The sequence below is a fragment of the Portunus trituberculatus genome, chromosome 39 (genome assembly GCF_017591435.1).
Source record: "Portunus trituberculatus isolate SZX2019 chromosome 39, ASM1759143v1, whole genome shotgun sequence".
NCBI classification, from domain to species: domain Eukaryota; kingdom Metazoa; phylum Arthropoda; class Malacostraca; order Decapoda; family Portunidae; genus Portunus; species Portunus trituberculatus.
Genome location: NC_059293.1, coordinates 14,236,295 through 14,261,858, shown reverse-complemented (window position 1 = coordinate 14,261,858; position 25,564 = coordinate 14,236,295). Strand labels below are relative to the sequence as shown.

Sequence of the window (25,564 nt, the reverse complement as noted above, 5' to 3'; positions counted from 1 at the left end):
GGAACTCCCTCCCTGCTTCCATATTTCCATCCTCCTACGACTTGACTTCTTTTAAGAGGAAGGTTTCAAGACATTTGTCTTTGTCTTTTGGCTAATTCTTTAGTAAACTTTTAGAGAACTTGCACATCAAGTGGGTCTTTTTCATGTTTTGTTGCCCTTTGCTAGTTTCCCTCTTGCATATATATATATATATATATATATATATATATATATATATATATATATATATATATATATATATATATATATATATATATATATATATATATATATATATATATATATATATATATATATATATATATATATATATATATATATATATATATATATATATATATATATATATATATATATATATATATATATATATATATATATATATATATATATATATATATATATATATATATACATATATATATTATTAATAGTGTCACAATTGCACAGATGAGCAATATTACACATATAAATGAAGGTCACTACTACCACAACAACAACAACCACAACAACAAAAATAATAAAGAGAAGTAGATACTTAGGATGACTCAAGAAAATAACAACAGTAACAATATTAGTAATAGCAATAACGAAGACAACACTAACACTAATAATAATATTTAAATTGACTAAGTTTCGTAATAATGTTAAAAAGAGGAGGAGAAGGTAAAGGTGCAGGAGGAGGAGGAGAAAGAGGAGAAGTAGGGGAAGGTTGAAAGTTAAACACCTCCCACTTGTAACTCCGCCCATACTGCATTACTAACTATTAAGATTTAAGTCTCTTTATGTGAGGAAATAACAAACAATCAGCGTCTTGATAAAAAAATATGGGCCGAGGTGTTATGGTTTGGCCGAGTAGGCATTAGACTGACATAACATGAGACTTGTAGTGATAGTAGTGACATAGTAAACTTCTCTTCCTTACACCACGAAAGAAAGAGTCATATGAGCAAGTGATGATTGAACACGATGGGGAAGATCTATGTAGTAGCAAAAATAGGAGTAGGAGCCATAAAGGGAAGGAATGAGAGTGTCGCTATTCCTTCCACGCCCGGCCACTCCAGGCTCCGTCTAGGTGGCAGAGCTGCCTCACTGAACGCTGCCATGCAATTTTAATTAACCGTTACAAGGCGATGTCACTCACCACAACGGTCTTCCCTAGTGTGGCGCCCGCCCGTTCAGAACCTCAGTAAATGTGTTATTATCATTATTACTGTTATTTGTATTGTTACTATTATTGTTTTTATTATTGTTATTGTATTATTATTGTTATTATTATTATTATTATCATTATTATTTTTTGTTGTTATTTTTTTTATCATCATTATTGTTATTACTATTATTTTTCTATTATTGTTATTATTATTACTATCATTATTATAACTATTATTATTATTATTATTATTATTATTATTATTATTATTATTATTATTATTATTATTATCATTATTATTATTATCATTATTATTATTATTATTATTATTATTATTATTATTATTGTTATCATTATTATTATTATTGTCTTTATTATTATTATTATTATTATTATTATTATTATTATTATTATTATTATTATTATTATTATTATTATTATTGTTGTTGTTGTCATTGTTGTTATTATCATCATTATTATTATTATTATTGTTATTGTTGAGTTTGGTGTTATTAGTATTATTGGTGTTGTTGTTGCGGAATGCGTTGTTGACGTGCCGTGTGAGAGCTAATCTTATCTAGTAATAAGTTCGCTGTTTGAAAAATGAATTATTGGAGCATTAAAGCAGCGGTGGTGGCGAGCAAAACAAAGCAGCGACCACCATTAACTTGCTGCCCTTGCTTACTCCCTCGCTTACTTGCTTGCTTGCTTGCTTCCCTCTCCTCCAACGAGAGAGAAAAATACTTGGAGGAAAAATTCTGTCCGGCTGAACGAATGGAGAGGTAAAATGAATTTTTAAAGTTCTTGCATTACCCGATGAGATTTTTTCGTCCATCAAATGTGAAGCAGACATGACAAATAAAAAGGAACTCTGGATTCATTATATCAATTATACTTTTCGATTAATAATATTCACGGTTGGAAAGTGACAGAGGGACACACGTATCCAGTCTATTCTGAAGGGCGGGATATGGTTAGCTTCACTTATGGTATCTCAATAAGCCCAACATAAGACGTCTTCACTAATGTTGACATGCTTAAGGAGTTAGGAGCGTAGGAACAATGTTGATAATTGTATTACTTATTGACTCAGTAAAGCCAAGTCCGTAAATAAGTATAAGTATACAATGAAACATGCACGTCTTTCCTTTGGCCGTGTGTGTAGCAGGGGAGCGCGTCTTGTCCTGGGCAGCGAGGTGACAGCTATGGGTGCTGGCGGAATGAATGACTGGTGACGTTGGCTGGAGTGTTTAATGTCCACCGATCGATAATGGAATCAAAACGTATGAAGCAGACATGTTAGGTGTCACAGTGCTTGCGTCTCCCAGGATGTGCTTCTGGTTCAAGGCAGCAGGCTGGGCAGCGTGAGGAGGGCCATGGGAGTGAGTGATGGATGGACGGATGTTGACAAAATGGCCATTTAGGACATGAGAGACATGGAACACGGTGTTTGACCTGGCTTCCATGCGCCATCATGAATTACTGACATGCACACCGTTGGGGACATGACGTTTACACCATCATTCACGTGGCTGCCTAATTACCTAATGTTCAGTCACGTGTATTACTAATTAACCGCGTGCTCAGCCACGTGTTAAGCTAATTAAGTGGTGCCCACTCACAAGGAGGCCTAATTAATCGGTGTTCTGCCAAGTGATAGATTAATCAACGCCTGTACCACCACGTGTCATGCTAATTACCTGGTAGCTATCCACGTGGCTTCTCAGGCAAACTGCTCCCTCAGACACACCGCTGCTGCCGCCCCCCACGTGCCTGTCGCTCCGCCCCCGCCCATCTCCAAGAGTCAGGAAGTGAAAGATGCCCAGCATGATTTAAGGGGTATAGTGTGTCCCTCAGCGCCTCCCTTATTTTCCCTTCTGAGTGTGAAGGGGGAGTGCTGCCCGTCCTGCCTCCCGGCGATTCACGCCCCCTCGCCAGGAGTCCGTCATCACGTCAAGGCTTCATGTATTGCCAGATAAACGAAAAAAAGAACATATTTATTTCCCTTGTCTGTAAGTGAGCGTGGTGGAGCTGGGGAAAAATATTTTGATTTATATGTTTCTTTTTAAAAACGAAGAGTGAAAGGTGAACATGGTATCTCCGCCTCAGTCCGCCAATACCTCCTGGAACAACACATGACAATCTCAAAAAAAAAAAAAAAAACTTCAGATTTATTGACTTACGTCCTGGTCAAGCGGCGGGTCAGGACTGGCGGGCGTGAAGGACGCTTCAAAACACGCCGTTGCCACAGCTCCGCCGGCGTGTTTTTGTCGCGTGGCCTGAGCAGCGTTTTGATTCTCTCCTTTTTTTTTTTTTTTTGTCGTTGGAGGCTTGGTTTGGCTTGGGGGGAGGCTAGTTTTGTTTAATTTTTGTATAGTTTTTTTCAAAGTTTAGTTATATATAGTATCTTTTTTTTTCTGATGAGTATTTCAGATAAGCTATTTTTCATAACATTACAGCGGCACGTCGCGTGGGTGGCACTGAGCGGCGAAGTGGCCCCTTGAGAATGACCAAGGCACCTGCCATACATCTGCCACTTACCTTTGCCTTACGCCCCTACGATACACACCTGCCATACACACGTCATACACACCTGTCATACATACTGTTGACCTTTGCCTTCAGTCGGTGGCTGATAGGTAAATATTGCGTTGGGACAAATACTGTTGATTGACGAAGTTGCATCAAATTAAACTATACTTATTGATTTATAGCCACAACAAAGGCAGTTTTGCTTATATGTTTGTTAGGATTCGGGTATCTCGTTGTTGTGGTATAATAGGTTTAGATACATGGCCTATTTATTTTGTTAGATAGTTAGTAATTCTTTCATTTTGTTAGTCATTAAGTCAACAAGTCAGTCAGTGAATAATTTTTTCAGCTTTGTACTCATTTATTTCGTTATCTACATATTCAGTTAAAAAAAAAGAATCTTAGGAACTAAAGCGGTATGTACGTGACTCAGTGACGAGGTATATGTTAGGGCAGGAAAGACACATATATCTTCATGCACTAAGAAATATAAGATCAAGTGGAGTTCGTGGTGATGTTAAGACTACATGTTAAGAAAGTAAGTACCAGAGACAAGAGGACAAAACATGAGAATGGTAACAAGAGATGCATGTGCGGCAAGGGCTGAGGGTGCTGGTAGGTAGAGGAATGAGCTTGTGAGCGTAACAGTGAGTGAAATCAGCCAAGGGGAATGATGGGACGCACTGTTGCCCCGAGCAGTGACATCAATGTACTAAATAGTCAGGATAAAAAAGAAAAAAAGAAACGACATATCTCTTTTGGTATTTGCTGGTTTTGGTCTTAGAGGAGTTTAATGTACTAGTCCATACATCAATTGGTTCTTATTTATCTATCAGAGAGACAAAATCAAGAGTGAATAAAGGATAAAGGAGTGCACGGTATATCACTTTGAAAAGGAATAAGAAGTAGGGTTATGTAAAGGATGGCTAGTTTAGTTTTTAGACGTGTGTTGGTATTTAAGAAGACATTTTCTCAAGGAAAGTATCCAACTGAAATAACAGAATGTTACATAGAATAGAAGGGACACTGAATTACGAAAGTGCTAGATGTATAAGATGTTATATTGGCAGTCTGGGTCTTAGCGTAGCGACCTGCAATGAGATGCACATGGATTTGAATAGTATGTAATTGATGTGAAGGGCATTGAGTATAGAATAACAGGAACACTGTGTTACTAAAGTGTTGGATGAATGAGAAGATATGTTAACTGTCTAGTTTTGGGTGTAGAGGGTTAGAATAAGTTACACAAGGTCTCGGAGTTATGTGTAGGTAATGGGAAGTGTGTGGAGTGTAGGGTAGCGAGAAGAGAGGGTGTAGGGGCTTGCTTGACGGCTGACACACACATGGCCGCCTTTACTACCACGGCGTTATGAATTAGTGAGGCCGCTGCACGTGACTACATGACCGCACGTCAACTCCTCGTTCTGCTCCTCTACCTGTCAGCCACGCCGCCTCTCTGCATTCTACTGCTGCTGATCACAGGCCTCCCAGCTTTACTCACGGGTCATTGCTCTGTGTCAGTGGCCAGACTAACAGTTTTTTTTTTTCCTGTCATTTCTCTACCCTTGGTTATAATTATCTTTTATTTTTTATGGGAAGCTTCGACTTTTGCAATTTGTTGTGCCCTTACTCGATCTTTTCATGCATAATATTTCCTGCGAGTGTGTCTCCTCCATGTTTGTTGTGCCTCTTCTCTTTATTATGAGTGTATTGTCCTGTCTCTTCAATCTGATTTTATCCGTGAGATTAGGTTAGTTCTCATAAGTACTGTAATATGGCTGATTTCTGAGAGTTACGTTCAGAAAATAGATTTATTTGTTAATATGTTCACTTTTCTTATATTTGGTGCATCTTTTCTAAAACTAAAACCATTCTGAGACTTTTATTCATTATTCTTTATGTTCTATACAGCCATCGTTAGCTAGACATTGGACTAGTATATAGTTATTGGGAAATATATACATGTAATCACTTTTCCTTGTAGTAGGTTATTTATTTTGTATAGTGTTTTTACTATTATCAATTGTTCTATATGGAATTTCAAGGATTAGGTTATTTCTCCCTTAGTTATGTGAGCCACCATCAACATTCCCAGGTCACAGATGTAATCACACATTGTTTCATGGACCTTGCATTACAAACATGGATGGCATCTCATAATGTATCCATTATAACATGACAGTTTGCTTTCTCTACTAATACTCGTGCATCTTTCTGCTCCACTTTCATGATATTTACGTAGTTCTTAACGCAAGTATATTTGTGTTCATGAATACGATATTATGTTCTTGAGAGATAATAATGTTCCGCTGTGCATTAGAGTTAAATATGACTTCAGTTTTGTTGTTCAGTTTAAATCCTGCTTTGTGACTTTGTCCTTTGAAGTAATTGAACTTTTCTTGTACCTGTTCTGCGGTTTTCCAGATGAGATTAACATCAACCTGAAATATTTGCTATTCAAGATTTTTTTTTACTTTTATTCGCTACACACACACACACACACACACACACACACACACACACACACACACACACACACACACACACACACACACACACACACACACACACACACACACACACACACACACACACACACACACACACTTCACCTTAGGATCACTTCCTCCTCCTTCCTTCTCCTCCTCCTCCTCTCCTCTTCCTCCTCCTCCTTCTCCTGTACTGCCCTGTCTCTTTTATCTGTAGCCAGTTGGAATTAGTTGCCAAACAGCCTAGAAAGGACCAAGAGGTATGTTGCTGTTTGGCTTTCCTTTGCATTCCTTTGTATTCCTCCTCCTCCTCCTCCTCCTCCTCCTCCTCCTCCTCCTCCTTTTCCTCCTACTCCTCCTCTTCCTTCTCCTCCTGGGATGAAAAAGCGAACCTACCAGCGATGAAATTGGAAAAGACATTAATTTCAAACGTTCAGTATCATTACCTTTAGAAGATCTATAGGGAACATTAATACTGATAATTTTACGCTCACTGTGAAGTCGCATTTTTTACAACAAAGTCTAATGCGTGAAAGAGCAATGCGAGGACGAGGCAGCCAAGTGGAGCAAATGAGAAGGTGACGCGGACGAGAAAAGAGGCGAGGGGTGAGGCAGGTGGTCGCCAGACAAGACTCGGCACCCGGGTCTGATGGGGGACTGGTAGCCACAACGCAGCACCGCAGAACATGTAACCAAAATCATTAAAAATCATTCCTGCGAAGCGTGTACGTGTGTGGAATAATTTCTCGACTGAAAATTGTGCAATGAGGTGAAAAGCGATTGGGAGAAGACGATTAACTAGACGAGATTTGGAGTTTTAGCGATGGCAGACGTAAATATATGACTACGAGACTGTGAGGAAGCGATTGAGAAAAAAAAAATCCTTGAATCTCTATACGAACCTTCCATGAATTTCCAGTTTGATAGCGATCCAGTACCCTAATATATATATATTACAAAAGAGACAAGTTTTCACACTTCGTACTGAGCATGAACTTAAGCAAATAAGGAGAAATGAATGAGAGTGAGATGAGTTTGCAGGGATAGTGAGGTAGTGAGGTAGTGAGGGGAGGCAGGCAGGCAAGGGAGATGCAGGGAGGAGTAAGTGAGGGAGGGATGGAGGGGTGAGTGAGGGCTGCAAACCAGGTGAGGAACACAGGTGAGGAGGGCAGTGGACGGCCAGAACAGGATATGAAAAGGGAACACGATCATGCATGGGAAATGAGTTTGGGAAATGACCATCAAGCATGAGCGGGGAAGGCGATCACCACAAGGAGGGGGTCGTGGAGGGGGTGGTAGTTGCGGGGGGTCGTGGCTGGGCTCAATAAGGGTAGAGGGGACCGTCGTGTATTCATGGTAGTGTTCATGGGAGGGAAGACTGGTTTTGGTACTCATGATGGAGGCAGGCGTTATGGGAATGGTAGTGACGGTGTTGTTGTTAGTGGTGGCGGTGGTGGTGGGTTTAGTGGATGGCTAAGGCTGCCAGGGTGTCAATAATAGTGTCCGGGGGAGGCAAAGAATTCAGGAAAATATTGGCAGCTTTGTATATACGGGAGATGGTTGTAGTTATGACCAGTTTGGGGTAATGGCGCTGGGAATAGGTGTGTGTGTGTGTGTGTGTGTGTGTGTGTGTGTGTGTGTGTGTGTGTGTGTGTGTGTGTGTGTGTGTGTGTAGTAGTAGTAGTAGTTGTGATGGAAAGAACGAGACTTGCTTCCTACTAGTCTTGATAAAGGAAAGAAATGACGCTCGTGGGAGGCTGTGATACACGAGTGTATGGATATTCTAAACAAAGTTGTGGCGATCTTTAGCGGGCCGCGCACCGTGTTATGTTGTATGGAGGCATGATGGAGGAAGATAATACTTGCGTCTCGTGAGCGGTGGTGCTGTATAGACCTGGACGTGGTGGTGCTTCGAACTGCGATGAATGGCGGTGATGGTGATAGTAGTGGTGGTAATAGTAATAGTGAATAGTTATTATTATTATCATTATTGTTATTGTTATTATTGTTATCATTTTGTTATTATTATTATTATTTTATTATTATCATTACTGTTACTGTTATTTTTACTGTTATTTTTACCATTATCTCTATGATTATTACGATCAGCGCTGGTATAGGGCGTCCTTTTAATACCGGCGACCAAATACATGAAGTGCACTCAACAGAAGGGAAAAGTGGAGGCAGACCAGGATAAAAAAGAAAAAAAAGGAGGCTCAGTAATGGCTCCAGGGCGTGGGGAGGACAAAGGCTAATAATCGTGACCTCCACACGAGCACGTCGATATAATATATATATATATATATATATATATATATATATATATATATATATATATATATATATATATATATATATATATATATATATATATATATATATATATATATATATATATATATATATATATATATATATATATATATATATATATATATATATATACTAAGATACACATAATATACATACTCATCCATCCTCCCACCAAAACACACACACACACACACATGCATGGAGACAACACAGACAAAGTGAGAGAGAGAGAGAGAGAGAGAGAGAGAGAGAGAGAGAGAGAGAGAGAGAGAGAGAGAGAGAGAGAGAGAGAGAGAGAGAGAGAGAGAGAGAGAGAGAGAGAGAGAGAGAGAGAGAGAGAGAGAGAGAGACCAGGTTCGTCATTAACACAGGGCCTTAATACAAAAGGATAGGATGCGTGGATTTGCATTTCTCTCCATGAATATAACTATTTCCGTGGTATAAACGGGCACAATAAATTATCATATTACATTAGCAAATGTTATATTAATTTAAACTCATACATTTTCTTTTTAGCGGACCGGTCCCTTAGCGACTGGCGGCGCGGCAAAGAAGCGGAAATTAGTCCTTTAAGTAATTGCAGAAAGTCGCACGTCTCTGGAAGTCTGACAGTGCTGGAGCTTCCAAATACCCTCTCTTCTCCTATCGTTGTCTCCCTTGGGTCGCGTGTTGGCGCCACCTACAAGTCACCTCCACTTGATTCTGTCCCTTACATCTGTGTGACTTTCATCCTTTGCAGTTTTACCACAGTATCATTCCTCCATCTCAGTTTCTCTCTTCTCCTTGATGTTCTTCCCTTATCTGTTTTTTTTTTATTTCAGCTTCTTTTGATCTTTGTGTGTTTTCTTACTACGCGATTTTGTAATGTGGCTGCTGTGTCTCCAATTAATTTTGTGCCTGTGGTCACATTTTTGTGGAGAACGGAAAGAATTGACATCAAAGCCTTAACGCTGCTAATGCTGGGCGTGTCTCTACCTCCGCGTTTTTTATATTTGCTTTGGTCACCTCCATTTAAAAAGTAAAATAATTTAGTCATGCGTTCTTGCGGTGTGTACTTCTCCCCAACACACTCAAGCCGAGAAAGAAAATAAACATCGGCAGATCGAGTTTCTCTCTCTCTCTCTCTCTCTCTCTCTCTCTCTCTCTCTCTCTCTCTCTCTCTCTCTCTCTCTCTCTCTATTGTGTTTCCTCTGCCACGATATTGCAAATATTTTCGTATTTCTCGCCAAAGTTTTCGGCCTTTCTTTCCCAATGATTTACTTGGCTCATGCATAAGGCTGCCCACCGATATATATATATATATATATATATATATATATATATATATATATATATATATATATATATATATATATATATATATATATATATATATATTGCAACCACATTTCCATCCGCAGACGGTGGTGCTCAGCAGATAATATTTCGGTAAATGTAGATTTTTTTTTTTTTTGTGAACATGATGACAGCATTTACCGATCTTCATAATTATGAAAATGACTGTCATTAGTCTTGTGTTCCTTCACATCACCATACCACACCATTACATTCACTGTACACATATGTCGGAAACGTGCCGCTTCTTATATAATGAAATCTCTAACATTCCTCTACTCTCTCTCCCCTGTATCAATATTTCCTCTCCTCACTCCACGCCGCAGCCTAGACAAAGAGACTTACCAGGTGGCAACTCTACAACAATCATTTCATGCAATATGTACTACTCATCAAACTATTCTTATCCAAGCACCCATAACTTTCTACGAGTACTCACAAGAAAGCAGAGGTCTTTACCAGCTCCGACGAGAGAGATCACACGTGTGCTTCGAGCAAATGTGTGTGTTTGTGTGTGTGTGTGTGTGTGTGTGTGTGTGTGTGTGTGTGTGTGTGTGTGTGTGTGTGAGGTTACATTGTCCCTCCCCACAAAGCCCCTCAGAAGGCATTATCTATCGCCATGGGGTCCATATTGTAGAGCAAATCGGTGCCTGCCATAGAATCATTAAGGAATATACCATCATTTCTTTTATAATGGCTGAAATTAGAGCCTGGCCTGAAATTTTGAGTTTCAGACGGACCCAGTCATATTTTTTTTCTCGAACAAATAAACTAGCAAATAATTATATTTATTATGATAATATTTTCTGCATATTTTCCAGTGTCTGCCTAAAAGTTTTCTATAAAGCAGCACGAACCAGCAGCGTGCGGCCTTAGTTCCCGGCACTGACCCCCACCTGCCCCTCCTCACTCCCCCACTCCTTTTCTCCCTCTCTCTCTGCTGCCTCCCCTACTGACACCACCACCACCACCACCACCACCACTGTAATAGGACGAGCCGTTTAGAGTAATAGCATCAGTAGTAGTAGTAGTAGTAGTAGTAGTAGTAGTAGTAACAGTGGTTGTTGTTGATATTGTTTTTTTTTTTGTTGTCCTATATACATAAGGGACAAAGTAGATTTTTGTACATAGGACTGTGTTTTGTGGTTAGATAAACAGGTAGGAGTATGAATGAATGTACACATATTTCCGAACTTGAAATTGAGAAATATACATGTGAAATCACAAAGACGGTTAACTACACACACACACACACACACACACACACACACACACACACACACACACACACACACACACATACACACACACACACACACACAAACAAAGACCTAACCGTCACCTCTCTAGTATCCATCACTTCATTCTGTTTCATTGTTATTCTGAGTAAAATAACAAAAAGTGATGCTGGGGTGGCTTGGACTGGGCTGATTGATGACTCCCTGTAAGCATCAATTGTCCTTCCTACTGACAACCGTCCCAGCAGTCTCTTCCCTCACCTGACTAATTGTAGGGAACTTTCGCACCTCAGAACCGATATTGTGCAACCGAGGCCATTGTCATTACCAAACTGCTTCAGGTGTGCGTGCAGTTAAGATATGTAATTTCGAGTCACTTTCCTTCGTGATGTAACTCTGCAGAAATTCCGTAGACTTTTTTGGTCTCTTCGTTGATGTTTTATGGAGAAATTTTACAGAAATCCATCGTAAGATCCAAAAATTGTCTCTTAAACCATATATGAATAGTTTTCTTTAAGGGCGAGAGAGAGAGAGAGAGAGAGAGAGAGAGAGAGAGAGAGAGAGAGATGTAAGTTAGATTGATTAAGGTCTCATCTGACTTGCATTTACATAAATCTACGAAATGGTGTAAAATATAAGAAAGGGATTAGGAGATATGTGTTTCTTGAATGGCTAATGGAGATATACGCTATATCCCGCTCACTTCTTTAATTATGTATCTGCTACACCACAGATCTACACACACACACACACACACACACACACACACACACACACACACACACACACACACACACACACACACTACTCTGCTCACTACATTGGCACTGATGATAGTATCTGTTCCTAATTAATCTATAATTAATATAGAGTGAAACCAGAGGCTGGAAATTACTACATTTTAACAGATAATACCGCGACACTAAAGGCATCATAGTCTGCTTATTAAGTACGTGTAAAACTATTGAGCCTCCGAAATAGTTATAGTCATGTAGTAAATTTGAGGATGGTTTGGCTTGTTAGTGAATGTTCTTAGATGAGGTCTACTATGATACCTGACAGTGCAATCTGCTTTTATGGTTGCTGGTATTGAGTGAACGCCGCTCATTTTGATGTAATAAAAGTTTTATTCTCGAGAGTCACTGAAGCAAGTCTGAAGATTCCTCAAAGATCAAATTAATGTCAGCTGGAACATTGTCTTCCGTATTGACTTTATGTGGACCATCAATTAAACTATCTTTCATTTATATCCCATTGACTCTTGATCCTAGTCAGCCTTAACACATGTAATAATGAAACAATGTCTAATAAATGCTGACGTTTCTTAGCAAAAAGCGTTAGATTCCTTTATTTTTTTTGAAATTGTAAGGCAGACTTATCGTTTGTTCCTCGAGAGACCTTAGTAAATGAAGTAAACACAAAAGCTATGAAAAAGAAACACTGATATCAGAAAATAAATATTGACGATGGTGATACGTATGTTTCTTCCCACCTTCCTCTGTGACCGCCAAAGAATGTAAACCGTGTATTATCATTTACTTATCATTCTTACACATGTATTTATTGACTAACCAACAATATAGTATAAAACTATTGGCAACTGATGATAAATATTTCTTTTTTTCTCATTTCCTTACGATTGCCAATGAAAGTAAGCCAAACCTTACTTCAACTATTATAATGTAGTCTATACTCACAGAACCAACTTTTGGAGACTTTGTGTGTAGGAAGCGGCGGAATGACTAGAAGTGAGGGAAGAAATCGAAGTTGCGTAACACTAAGTTGTACAGAGTGGCACCTGTGTACTTAGCGTCAGGTTGTCACGTCTACTTAGGGAATAACGATCATGTGGACGTAGGGAGGGCGTTAATCAGCTCCCCGCGGCAGGTGTGGTGGTTCAGGTGTTAATTGTTACGGCAGCGAATAGCGGTTATGTTCAGTGGGGTAATAAAAATAAAAAAAATCATGAAGGTTGTGATTATCTTCCGGCTTTGTGATGTAATACGAAGTGATAGATTTTCTGTGGCACTGTGAGAAATTTGTGTGATAAAAGCAAGTGTAGTTGACTATTTAGAGTTTTCGTTCAATATAAAACACCTTAAGAATACAAGGATGTGGGAGACTGCAGTGAACCAGTACCTCTCTCAGTTTCAGTCTTCTTGTATGGAGAATTTTCAACCAGTTCAATTAGCTTTTACTGTTATTCCTTCTCTATTTTATTTTGTTATTATTATTGCTATTATTATTATTATTATTATTATTATTATTATTATTATTATTATTATTATTATTATTATTATTACTATTACTATTATTATCATTGTTATTATTATTATTATTATTATTTTATTATTATTATTATTATTATTATTATTATTATTACTATTACTATTATTATTATCATTATCATTATTATTATTATTATCAGTTATTATTATTAGTATTACTATTGTTATTTATTTAATTTAATTTATTTCTTTATTTATTCATTTGTTCATTTATTTTATCTTTTTATTTTTTCCTTTTTTACATGACCTCGCTGAGTTCATATTGAAAAGAAGAAAGAAGAAGAAATAGAAAAATAAGTTAAACAACGAAATAAATTATTATAAAAATGATTGAAGGCAATGAAACATTAAGCAAATGAAAGTCCTTCAGCTAAATAATGCAATATAGGGTGGTCAAGAAAAGAACATAAGAATATAAGACAATAAGGAATGTAGGAAACCAATAATAAAGGCCGCAACGAGCACCATCTTTAATTCCAAGCGTTTCAACATCTTATGTCATCCTCAGTAGTCTAAAATCGAAATATAGAACGTATATTGATAAAAAAAAAAAAAACAAAGATAAAAAATGACTAAAAACAACATTGAGAAATAAGAGTTATACTATATGTAGTGGATGAGCAGACAATGTATTGCTGAGTATTGTCTGCTCATCTCTGTGCTTTTCTTTTTATATACGTTTTATATTTCAATTCTAGACCAGTGAAGATGACATAAGTTGTCGAAAAGTTTGGAATTAAAGATGGTGCTCTTTGCTGCCTTTATTATTGGTTTCCTACTGAAACTAAGATTTCCTAGAAGTCAGCCTGTGTCGAATACAATAAGGAAAGATACAAGAAACCATCAGGAACTACTCATTGCAATCCGTTCATTGAACATGCCTATTTCTTTTCACCTATCGTCTGTATTCACAAATTTGTCTCATCATTTTCTCCTGGTCGACTCAGCAGTGACATCCTGATTACTGAGTCTCGTGCTGTACATAGACTAGCCAGGTTTCTTGTCTGATTGGAGATGACAGAAATTTTCTCATTGTCAGTTTTCTTCCTCCTTGCTAAGTATTCCTTATGTTATCCTTTAACACTTTGTATATTGATGTTCATCTTCCCTTTTTCCTCCTCTTACTGTTATTTTTAGCCATTTGCATGTGAGTGGATGTGTATGTTTAGTCTGTCTCTCTCTCTCTCTCTCTCTCTCTCTCTCTCTCTCTCTCTCTCTCTCTCTCTCTCTCTCTCTCTCTCTTGCTCATCTCATTCTCTCGCTTGCTCATGCTCTCGCAATGCATTTTCTCTCACAGTCCCTCTTTTTTTTAGCCTTTTCTCCCTCCCTCTTCTTTTTTCACGCTTAGTTTCAATAGCCTCATTCGCTCCCTCGGAATTTTGATGACGTCATGAGTATTATATGCGTAGCCTTCACGCGATTGGTCCTCTCGGGTCTATAATCACCAGCGTTACGATATTTGCGAGGTTTCACAAATTTTCCCTCCAATATCATTACTTTTCCCCCCTGTACGGTATATGTCATGATTTACACTCTTTCCCTATTTCCCTCTACGTATTTTGCAAGCATTATATTTTTTAATCTTGGTCTAATATTCTGCTTCTCCTGATTAATCCTCGTGTTTCCCGCTACGCCAACGATAATCATTAGTTTGCAGTGTGTATGTGTGCGTATGTCTATGCATGCATGCATGCATGCATGTGTGTGTGTGTGTGTGTGTGTGTGTGTGTGTGTGTGTGTGTGTGTGTGTGTGTGTGTGTTTGAATTGTGTGTTTCTCTGTATTTGTCTCTCTATCTCTCTCTCTCCCTTTCCTTTTTTTCCAAACAAAGTTGATTTGGTAGAGTTTAAATAGATTACGTATTGTTAGGTTAATATTATCGCGGTTTTTTCCCCTCCCAAAGCTTTTGTCTCTGCTTTATCCCTAATTTTCCGCTATTCTGTTCGGGCCGCGCTCCGAATTTTTGCATCGCTGGAAAATCATGCATCACGAACACTCATTCTCGAACACCGGAATTAATGCATCATTAAAATAATCGCCTATTATCAGCTACCCTATAAGCCTGCATGCATTCTCTCGCTCTCTCTCTCTCTCTCTCTCTCTCTCTCTCTCTCTCTCTCTCTCTCTCTCTCTCTCTCTCTCTCTCTCTCTCTCTCTCTCTCTCTCTCTCTCTCTCTCTCTCTCTCTCTCTCGTTTTCTCTCTTTTTTTCCTTTTATATTATCTAGTCTGTGTACATGTGTGTGTGTACGTGTGTGTGTGTTTGTGTTGTATTTGCCAACTAATGCGTGTTTGCGAGTGTTTGTTTGGGTTTGTTTGGGCGGATGCAGTGTAAGCATCTATCAGAGTGTGCCCGCATGAATATGTATATTTTAACTCATTTTTTTTTATGTCTCTCCTCTGAAAAATTTTGACTCCTGCGAACGTGTACCTCTTGAAAATTTCCATGTAATGCTGTGATTCATGATAGATGCGCAAAATAATCTATATGCATGTTCCGGCTCATACGTGCGAGGCGGGAGTTTAAAGTATCGCGCCCCTGCAGCCCCAGAGGTGTCAACAGCATGAAGATTGAGCGTGAAAGGACTGGCAGGGCGGGCGGGGCTAGTGGGAGGCGCAGGGAACGTTGCCTGAGGACCAGTGATGTGTAGGAACAAGGGGTGGAACATGCAATACTTGATGAGTGAGCTTAGAGTCATGTGTAACGTTCTATGATTACTTCTAAGTCTCAGACACTAGAAGATGCACTGTCTCACATTGAACTTAACGCCTCATGTGCCTTCGCATGGTTACTTCTGCATGTCACTCATTACTATATAGACTGAGTGATGCCGTGTTTATGATATTTTTCATGTTCTTCGCATGATTACTTCTGCATGTCACTCATTACTATATTGACTAACCGGTGTCGTGTTTATGTCCTTCACTTGTCTTTGTATAATTATTTGAGCGTCTCAGTCACTGTATGATACACCGGTTTGGTCCAGGTGTGTCTTTTCATGATTCATTAATCGTCTCTGCCACTAAGATCGGTCTATTCCTAGTGTAGCTATCATTTCTTGTTTTGTTTAAATTTTCTTACTAACCTTTGCATATGTGTATCTTTTTCCCAAGGCTCAGTTTTGTTTAGCCTTTACACAATGTTGCGAATAGAATCATGACCAGAAGTCTAAAAACATAACGCACACAACTCGAAAACATTTCGTCTTTTCACCAATATCTTCTCCTTTGATCTGTTAAGAATCCATTAGTTGCCAGGTAACGTAAGATGACTGTCAGGGAGTCGCAGGACTTCAAACTGAAAGGAAACAGAAAACAGTAGAAGTGCTGAGGAATAATTTAAATATAACCACAAATGTCCTACCTTCCCGTAGTTCCGTGTCCTAGCAGATGTTGGAGACCATGGATTGCCACACCCCTCTATCTCTTGTCATTTGTAATATACATGCAGCTCTTCTTCCACCTCCTACTGTTCTTCCTATTCCATCCATGTATTTCTCCCTTTGTCTGCCTCTTCCTCTGCTGCTTGCGATTCTTCCTGTTAAAAATAATTCTTGTATCCCCTTATACCCAATGAGTCACCTTGTGCATGTCCTATGTTCGTCCGTCCTATCATGCTTTGAGTCATGAACCTCTCATCTGCACCGCACCTCACCTCCCATTAACTCATTTAATTTCACCTCATTAGTCTGCCTTGTTCCCGTTTTGCTTCTGTCTCTTTCCAGTGCATGACAGGTTCACTGAATTATCTTTTTGCTCTTATTAGTATATTTTACGACCTGTTTTGATGGGTTTGTGATTATGCCATCATAAGCTATCTAGTCTTATGATAGATAGTCTGCCGGTCGCGTCCTCAGTAACATATTCAAGTAACGATATTTGGCCTGAGGTCTAACTGAATAATCCTGACGCTTTGCTTTTCTTCCATACATATACGTGCATGTTTGTACACATCACCCGACCCCCCTCCCAAACGCATGCAGGTAAATAGACAAGCATGTTTCAAGTAATCATACATAACACTGTAACTTTCTCTTTATCAGGTCCATGAAACTCCAATATTTTCTCCTCTTTATGCAGGGTAAGGTGCGAAGCTTCCTCAGTTCCTCAGTCTATCCCCGATGATTCATAGAGCAATAATCCTCGGCCTCCGCTCTTTGCTCTCTCCCTCCTCTCTGCGTTCAGATTTCCCTTAAAAGTTTCCAGTTTCCAGCCACATTTCCTCGTCCCTCTTATGCTGTATGTAGAGTCTGAGCTGATTACTGTTTTCCCATTAAGGCCTTAGCAACCTGATACAGCTTCTCTTCCTATTCCCAAATTTCCTTTTTTCTCTCTCGATTTTTCACCCATGACAAATGTTTACTCCTTCATTTCACCAATCACTGTTTCAATATTGCCTTTGTCTTATTTCTACTTGCGTTCAATTCATTTATTTTTCTTGCTCGCTAGTTCTGCTCCTCCTCCTCCGGACCCTTCTTCTCTCATGGCCCAATTTAGTCTCTCCTCTCCATTCCCTCACCGAGCAGTACCTCTTCTCCCTCTCGGCCCCTTGATCCTGCACTCGCCCGGGCACCCCACACATGAGAGGCACTTTGCCGTAACGCTGCCTGCCTCCGTTGTTCCATGCAGACTGTCTTATGTCCAGCGCTGCCTCCCCCTTCCGCAATATCCTAAAGGGCGAGACTTGTATTGGATGTATTTACCGATAACAGAGGCCTAAATAGCCCTCAGGAGACCAAAACTCGAAAGTCTTGCTCACTAGAACCAGTGGAATGTCCCTCCGTGAAGCTGCGGTCGTTAAATATGAGAGAAAAAAAATTGTAAGGTCATGTCTTTGCAGAAACATTGAATGGAGGCGAGTGGGCTTCCAGAGTGATATTTTCTCTTTTTAGTGTCAGAATTGTCTCGGTCATCGGGTTTATGAAATAGTACCATTGGCGTGGCTGAGAAGGTCTAGGAAAGAAGGAAGAAAGGAAGGAAGAGAGGGAGGGAATGAAGATGTAACGCAACGTAATATCTATGAACATCTTGTCTGTTTTCGTTTCCAGGGTGTTTGATACGAGTAGTTGTGTTCTTTGTAATAGCGCAGCGTCTCCCATGTAAGTGTTTTCGAAGTGGAAATGTTAAGTGGAAAAGAAAACTGCTATAACGTCATGCCATATTCTTTTCACTCCCAAATATACACACAATACCTGGCACTGTGTATTTGACCATTCAAGCTCAGAGGTCCGTAGAGAAATAGTTGGCTTTTACAGAGCATTGCCGGTAACAAGGAAGGCAAGCAGCAGTAGGAAGTGTGTACTCATCAGTCTCTGCAGGGAGGAGGAGAGAGCTGAGGGAAGACAGGATTTGGATGGTAGCGGCTAAGAAGATTGAATTGAATATGAACTGCAAAGTAAATGGAAGCAACAAAGGTGCAGGTGCTGAAAATAACTCAAAACTCGTATACGTGGTACAAAAGTTACAAAATAACTCGATGTATACAAATTATTCAAGACATGTACACTTGACACAGAGCCTCTAAGGTCACGAATTAAGTGAATAAATATAATTCAAGACTCGTAATCTTGAATAAATAGATAAAAATTATTCAACTCATACACATGAAATAATGGCTGATCTAAGACAGAATACTTGACATGAAAAAAGGAAAAAGCTACACGAAAATCAACTTCTTACTTGTAGCAGCTCATTCAGTCTCAAAGATAAATAAAGATGCAAAGGAAGAAGAGAAGACCATTCCTTGCCATCGCGGAATAAGTGAAACCCCGAGTCTCAAGGATAAGGAAGGATGTAGAGGAAGGAAGGATTGATTTTACCCTCCTAGAGTCTCATGGATAGGAAGGATATAGATGAAGAGGTAGTGATTTCATGTTTCCCTTCCGGAGTCTCAAATAAAAAGAAGGATGGTGAGGACATAGGGATGGTGTCTTGTTCTCCCGGAGCAAGCGAGGCCGTGAGTGCCGCGCCGCAAGGTCGGGTCACGTCGGCAGCGCCCCAGAAGTTCAGCGGCGTGGCGTGACCGGAGACGAGAACCACCGCCGTAACTCATGACTGTTTATGTCTCGTATCAGCGTCACTTTCATTCTTAGAAAATCATGTCAGTGTTAAATATGATAATGAGCAAGGGATGTCTAAGATTATAATATCCTGTGCAGTAAGATTCCCATGAGGTCACAGGTGAGTTATATTTAGTAGTCACCGCGTCTTCTCTCGGAATGACAGTAAAGTAACAAGTAAAGCATAATAAATTGACAAGGGAATGGTCATATCAGTGTCTCCTCTTCACCTCTAAGGTTTACACTTTTAGCCAATATGTCCCAGTTGTTGAGGGCGTGAAGAAAACTTAGATATTTTTGTGTTTATTCAGCGCTTCTTCTGCCGCTGTTGATCATCTTCCTCCTTTCTTTGTTGTGGCTTAAGACTCACCTGTGCCTATGCTGCTTAGGTGCTCAGTATGGAGGGAGAAAAGTGTTGTCTCCTGATAATAGAAATCAGTGAAATAGTCGTCTAAGTTCTGGCATTCACATAAAAATGAATATTTTACTTAAGGACGAGTATTTTCTGAAGCAAATGGCGTTCTACTTCTCTTATTTTTATTTTCTCTCATAATACGGTATGTTTCTCGGAGCGATTGTCGTTACATTACATTCCCCTTATCTTTTTTGTGACTCACGAAAAATAGAATTCCTCGGTATGTTTTTTGTTTCTAAAGGTAAGGGATGAAGCAATCCGTAGTCTACCAAGAAAAAATAAGAATCGAGGTAATATTTCCTTATGTAGAGGAGAAATGGACATGATAAGCCTTTGTAACTACTTTATACTATAGGGAACATTGCTAACAAGCCAAATTTCTCTGCGTCTTGTATTTTATTCCTCCTTACGTATTGATGGTTCTCAAGACGTCTTCCCTCTCCTCTTCTTCCTCCTCCTAGGTCCTGATCATCCTTCTCCTCTTCCTCCTGCTCTTCTTCCATGTTCTGCTCCTCCTCCTCCTCCTTCTCCTCCTATTACTCCTATTGTTTTCTTTCTCTTGTTTCTCCTTTTTCTTCTCTTTCTTCCCCCTTTTATCTTCCTCCTCTTCCACCACCAGCACCACCAACACCACCACCTCCTCCTCCTCCTCCTCCTCCTCCTCTTTTATCTTGTTTTTTTTCTTGAATTTTATTTGAGTTTTCCTTCCTCCTCCTCCTCCTTTTGGCATTTGATTTTCTGAGATATACTAAACAAATCTGTGGTCACATTTTTATGAATTTGTGCCTTATCAATTTTTTTGTCATTTTCGTAAATTGTCATAATGTTAAGATAAGGAGAATTGTATCTAGTTATTCATGTTTTTCACTACAAGTTCCTCTTTTTTTACTTTTGATTTTCTGAGATATACCTGCATAGTCACACAGACAGCCTTGTTTGGCCTAGTAGGGTTGTTGCTATCTTGTATTTCCTTTTTATTCTTTTGTATTCCCTTTGTATTCCTCCTTCGACATATCCTTCAGCATCGTCATCATCATCATTTGTTAGACATCTCTCAAGAATACTTTCCTGGACTCCTTCCTTCACGCAATCAAGGCTCAGAGGAGGAAGTCGAGGATTATCTTCACAACCGTTACACTCGCTGCCACCGACACCTGCGTTGCCTAAGGGCGTTGAATTATTGGTAAGAATAGTTCACTGTTAATATTTATAAACGACCTGTGCTTGGGACGTTTTCAAGAATTGGATAGCGAACGAAAACTAAAGCAAAATACATGTTATTCATAGTGTGTTTCTTGAAACTGAGTGGCTTTTGTAGTGCGACTTTTTTCCCTCTCCTGTTCCTCAGTGTCGCGTGCATTTCTTAGTCTCTTTCATGTTTTCCGAAGTTTGCAATGATATTTTATTTATTCATCAATTTCTTTCAGCCTCAGTCCTGCCCGCCTTTCACATCTATATCCTTTGATGCTTTGTAATTTATATATTCCCTGCTCTATATAGTTTCTTCAGCAAAGTTCTCATGCATCTATTCAGTCATGCTATCTATATGTTATCCCAGCGTCCATATTCCAACTGAGTGACTATTTCCGGGGTATCAAGACAACTCATTTGCATATCTCCATGCAATCTTGACTTCAGTGAAGTAGGCAGTATCCATACTTCATCACTGTCACTGTTTGAAGAGTATAAAGACATCTCCACAATACTAAATCAGCAAAAATGAAGCTTTATTTTCTGTTGACTTTCTTGGGATTTGACGAATTTTCTTTCCACATCTATAAACTTTAACCAGCCTCATTTACTTACAAGAAAAAATATATCATACCCTTCGTGAACTTGAGCCACCAATCCTGCCATGCATAAACTATGTCACACCCTCTTCTTTACCTTATCTCTACCACTAGTGGTGAAAACCTTCTGTTGTCTAGAATGATGGCTGTGGCCTTGTGGTCCTCTTTCTCCTGATACCGCATCTTTCCCACGCCAACTGTTCTTCTCACCCCTGACCTCGGTGTTCTATGGTAGAGCACAGGAGATACCAGGGAGTGACATACGGGAAAGTATCTCAAGGACACAAAGTAAACAAAGAAAAATGTGTAAAATGAATGTAAATAGAAAAATTGTCACATAGGTAAAATTAAATACTTGTCCAGTTCTCCTTTCACTCCATCTTATTGTAAGGAGTAAGCTTTCTGGTCCTCTTATTCGTCTTCCATCCCCTCTTTAGTGCCAAATGTTAGCGCCAAAACTTATGAAATTAGCGTCCTTCTCCAATGCATCTCAGGAAACTGTATCAGACCTTACTCCATCTTGTGAGACCATAGCCAGCAATACCTCGCAGAGGCGCCGAGCAGATAAAGAATTTTGACTGCTGGCGGAAAATCACGGTGATTTGGTAATTAGTCTTCCCTCTTTCAAGGAACGTTATAGCACCTTATTGTAATTCTCATATCTCTCTGTAATTTTCTTATGTGATGCTTGATTTTATGTTTTGATATGTTTTTATATTTTAATGTTGTGGCCTGTTGCGCCTGTAGGTTTACTTAAAGAGTATGGGAAGCGCTGTTCAGCTTTCATCCATGAGTGGCGTAGGGCAATTCTATTTATAGTGGCACCCATATTAGGGCCCATATCACCACCCAAGCGCATCTTTGGTGTAACCACCTAGAACCTGGGTATCATGGTGACATGTAGGTAACTTTAAACCGCTCGACAAATGGCAAAGTATCAAGGCGGTACGTGGTGGGATTCGAACCTATGCGTGGACGTGTTTATTATGTATCTGATATTTGTTTTCTTTCTCTTTTCAGGTGAGTGTGGCTCGTCTTCATGGTTTATGCTGGGCAGGTGACAAATACATTAATTGTTTGCACGTAAATTGTTATATTTTTTTTAAGGTGTAGTTACTTGGAGTTATTTAATTTTATCTATATATTTACCTGTTTAATATTTCACCTTTTGGTGCGTGTATTAATGAGTAATCTAGATTCTAGAGGACCTTTTATTTATGAATGGTACAAGACGCTTCAGAATTAAGAAAAAGAGATTCAAATGTAAATCTTTGTATATTTCTCAGCTTCAACATGCTGTTAGGAATACTGCTATATTTTGTATATGTTATGTATATGTTATTCAAGTGTTTTAGCTTCGTCTCTGCAACTTTTTGTGTATTTCTTGATGCGTTTCCTTTCCTGTAGGTGTATTTTCAAATTAATCTGTAAATGGTTGGCGTTATTCATTTTTTCTAGTCTATTTAGCTTTTTTTCCTTCCTTAGTCTTTTACATCATGTAGGCGTTCTCGTTTAGGCATTTACTTTTTATTTGTTTTTACCTTTATTTTTTTATTTACCTTACTTTTATTTATTTGTTTTATTTTTCTACCCGAATCGACGTCACGAGACCCTTGATAGTCGCGCGTCAAGATCTGCCTTAAACATCAGTCAATCAGTCAGTCAGTCAATCAGTCACTTGCCTGTCATTGCCACGAACCTTGTCTGTCCTCCCCTCACTCTCCTTTCGCGGCGTCCGTGGGAAGTCACACTAGTTATATGTTGAATAATAGAATTCCCTTTCTTCTACGACTCGAGGATTGTTTTTATTTTTCGTTTTTATATTGTTTTTGAGTGAAAATTGAGAGAGAGAGAGAGAGAGAGAGAGAGAGAGAGAGAGAGAGAGAGAGAGAGAGAGAGAGAGAGAGAGACTTTTTAAATACAAATCTTTAGGAAATGATATACAAAGGCGACTGTTCTCTCTGGAATTTAAGTAATATGTTTCCTATATCCTCAGTCTCAGCAACACTTCATCTTACCAGTGAGGATTTTGCTAACACCATTCCTCAGCCGATATTTTGAAACCCTTTGCGCTTACATAACTACTTTCAGAGACCGCAAAGATGAGGTTGTCAGGTTGTCATTGGTGCTTTTGTAATCAGTGATGCAGAATTCTTGTTAGATTATCACCAGAATTTTGACAAAGGTACTGGTAACATCTGATATCGTTCCGTGAAGCTTCTTTTAAGTAGTCACAAAAAAGAAAACAAAACAACTGAGAATGAAAGCCCAAAAGTATTTGTGTTCAGGTTTTTATCGTGGACAGCTGAACGAATGTAGTCAAAGTCAAGAGGTTAACACTGCAAAACTAACATATAAGCTGTTCCAAAACATGCCAAACAAGAAACCTTCTTTTCTTCACCTGCATCACCTAATACTCACACTACTATTAGGCTTACTGCTGCTAATGCTGCTTCTCCTGGTTCTGTCCCTTTTGCTGTTGCTGTTGTTCATGCTGCTGCTCTTACTACTACTACTACTACTACTACTACTACTACTACTACTACTACTACTACTACTACTACTACTACTACTACTACTGCTACTACTACTACTACTACTACTACTACTACTACTACTACTACTACTACTACTACTACTACTATCACTAATAGTAATTATAATAATGATAATAATAATGGCAATAATAATAATAATAATGATAATATTGACAATAATAATAATAATAATAATAATAATAATAATAATAATAATAATAATAAAAAATTGATTGAATTCATTATAATAATAGTAGCACTTTAATGGGATGAGCCTCATCTTACCACCACCACCACCGCTATCAACACCACCACTGTCACCACCACTACCACCACCACCACTGCCACCAACACCACCGCCACCACCACTGTCATAATAACGATAATGAGACACAAACAGCCACACCAACATTCAGTCGTGATCGGTGTCCTCATCTTCACCTCCTTCACTCAGTCAGGAGAACATTGCTGCTGTGTCTTAGATTGCTACATTAATTGTTATGGTTTTGCTTGGTTTTACTTTTTTTTTTCTTCACATTTGTTTTGTTTTTTTCAATGTTTTTTCCTACTCATACTCCTCCTCCTTTTCTTCCTCCTCTGTCTGCTTCTACTTTTCTTCTCCTTCTCCCTCTCCTCCTTCTCCAACACCACGTCTTCTCCATTTTAAATTTTTTTATGTTCCATATTAATGTTATTAATGGCAACAATAATAACAGTAATGATAATAATAATGATAATAATAATAATAATAATAATAATAATAATAATAATAATAATAATAATAATAATAATAATAGTAATAATAATAATGATAGGAACATTGATACTAATAATACTAATAAAATAATAGTTGTAATAATGATAATAATAATAGTAATATTATTATTATTATCATAATAATAATGATAATGATAATAAAGATAATAATAATATTAATAATAATAATATTATTATTATTATTATTATTATTATTATTATTATTATTTTTATCATTATTATTATAATAATAATAATAATAATAATAATAATAATGATAATATTATTATTATTATTATTATTATTATTATTATTATTATCATTATTATTATTGTTATTATTTTTTTTCTATTAAAATATTTACTGTTATCATTATTATTATTACTACCGTTACTGTTGTTATTCTTATTATTATTATTAATATTATTATTATTAATACAATTATTATTAACACTGTCATCATAATCATTATCCTCAGTGTCATCATCACAGTCAGCATTATTACTCCTATCACTATCAAAACTATTATATATATATATATATATATATATATATATATATATATATATATATATATATATATATATATATATATATATATGTATATATATATGTGTATTTTTTTTTTTCATGCTAGTATTGCTGTTGTTGTTGTTCTCCAA

General features: G+C 38.1%; 1 protein-coding gene across 1 annotated transcript in view; it reads left to right on the top strand.

Annotated features, from left to right (window-relative positions):
- LOC123515596 overlaps positions 1-25,564 on the top strand; it is a 291,197-nt gene that overhangs the window by 118,052 nt on the left and 147,581 nt on the right. The gene's annotated exons all lie outside the window — the stretch shown is intronic.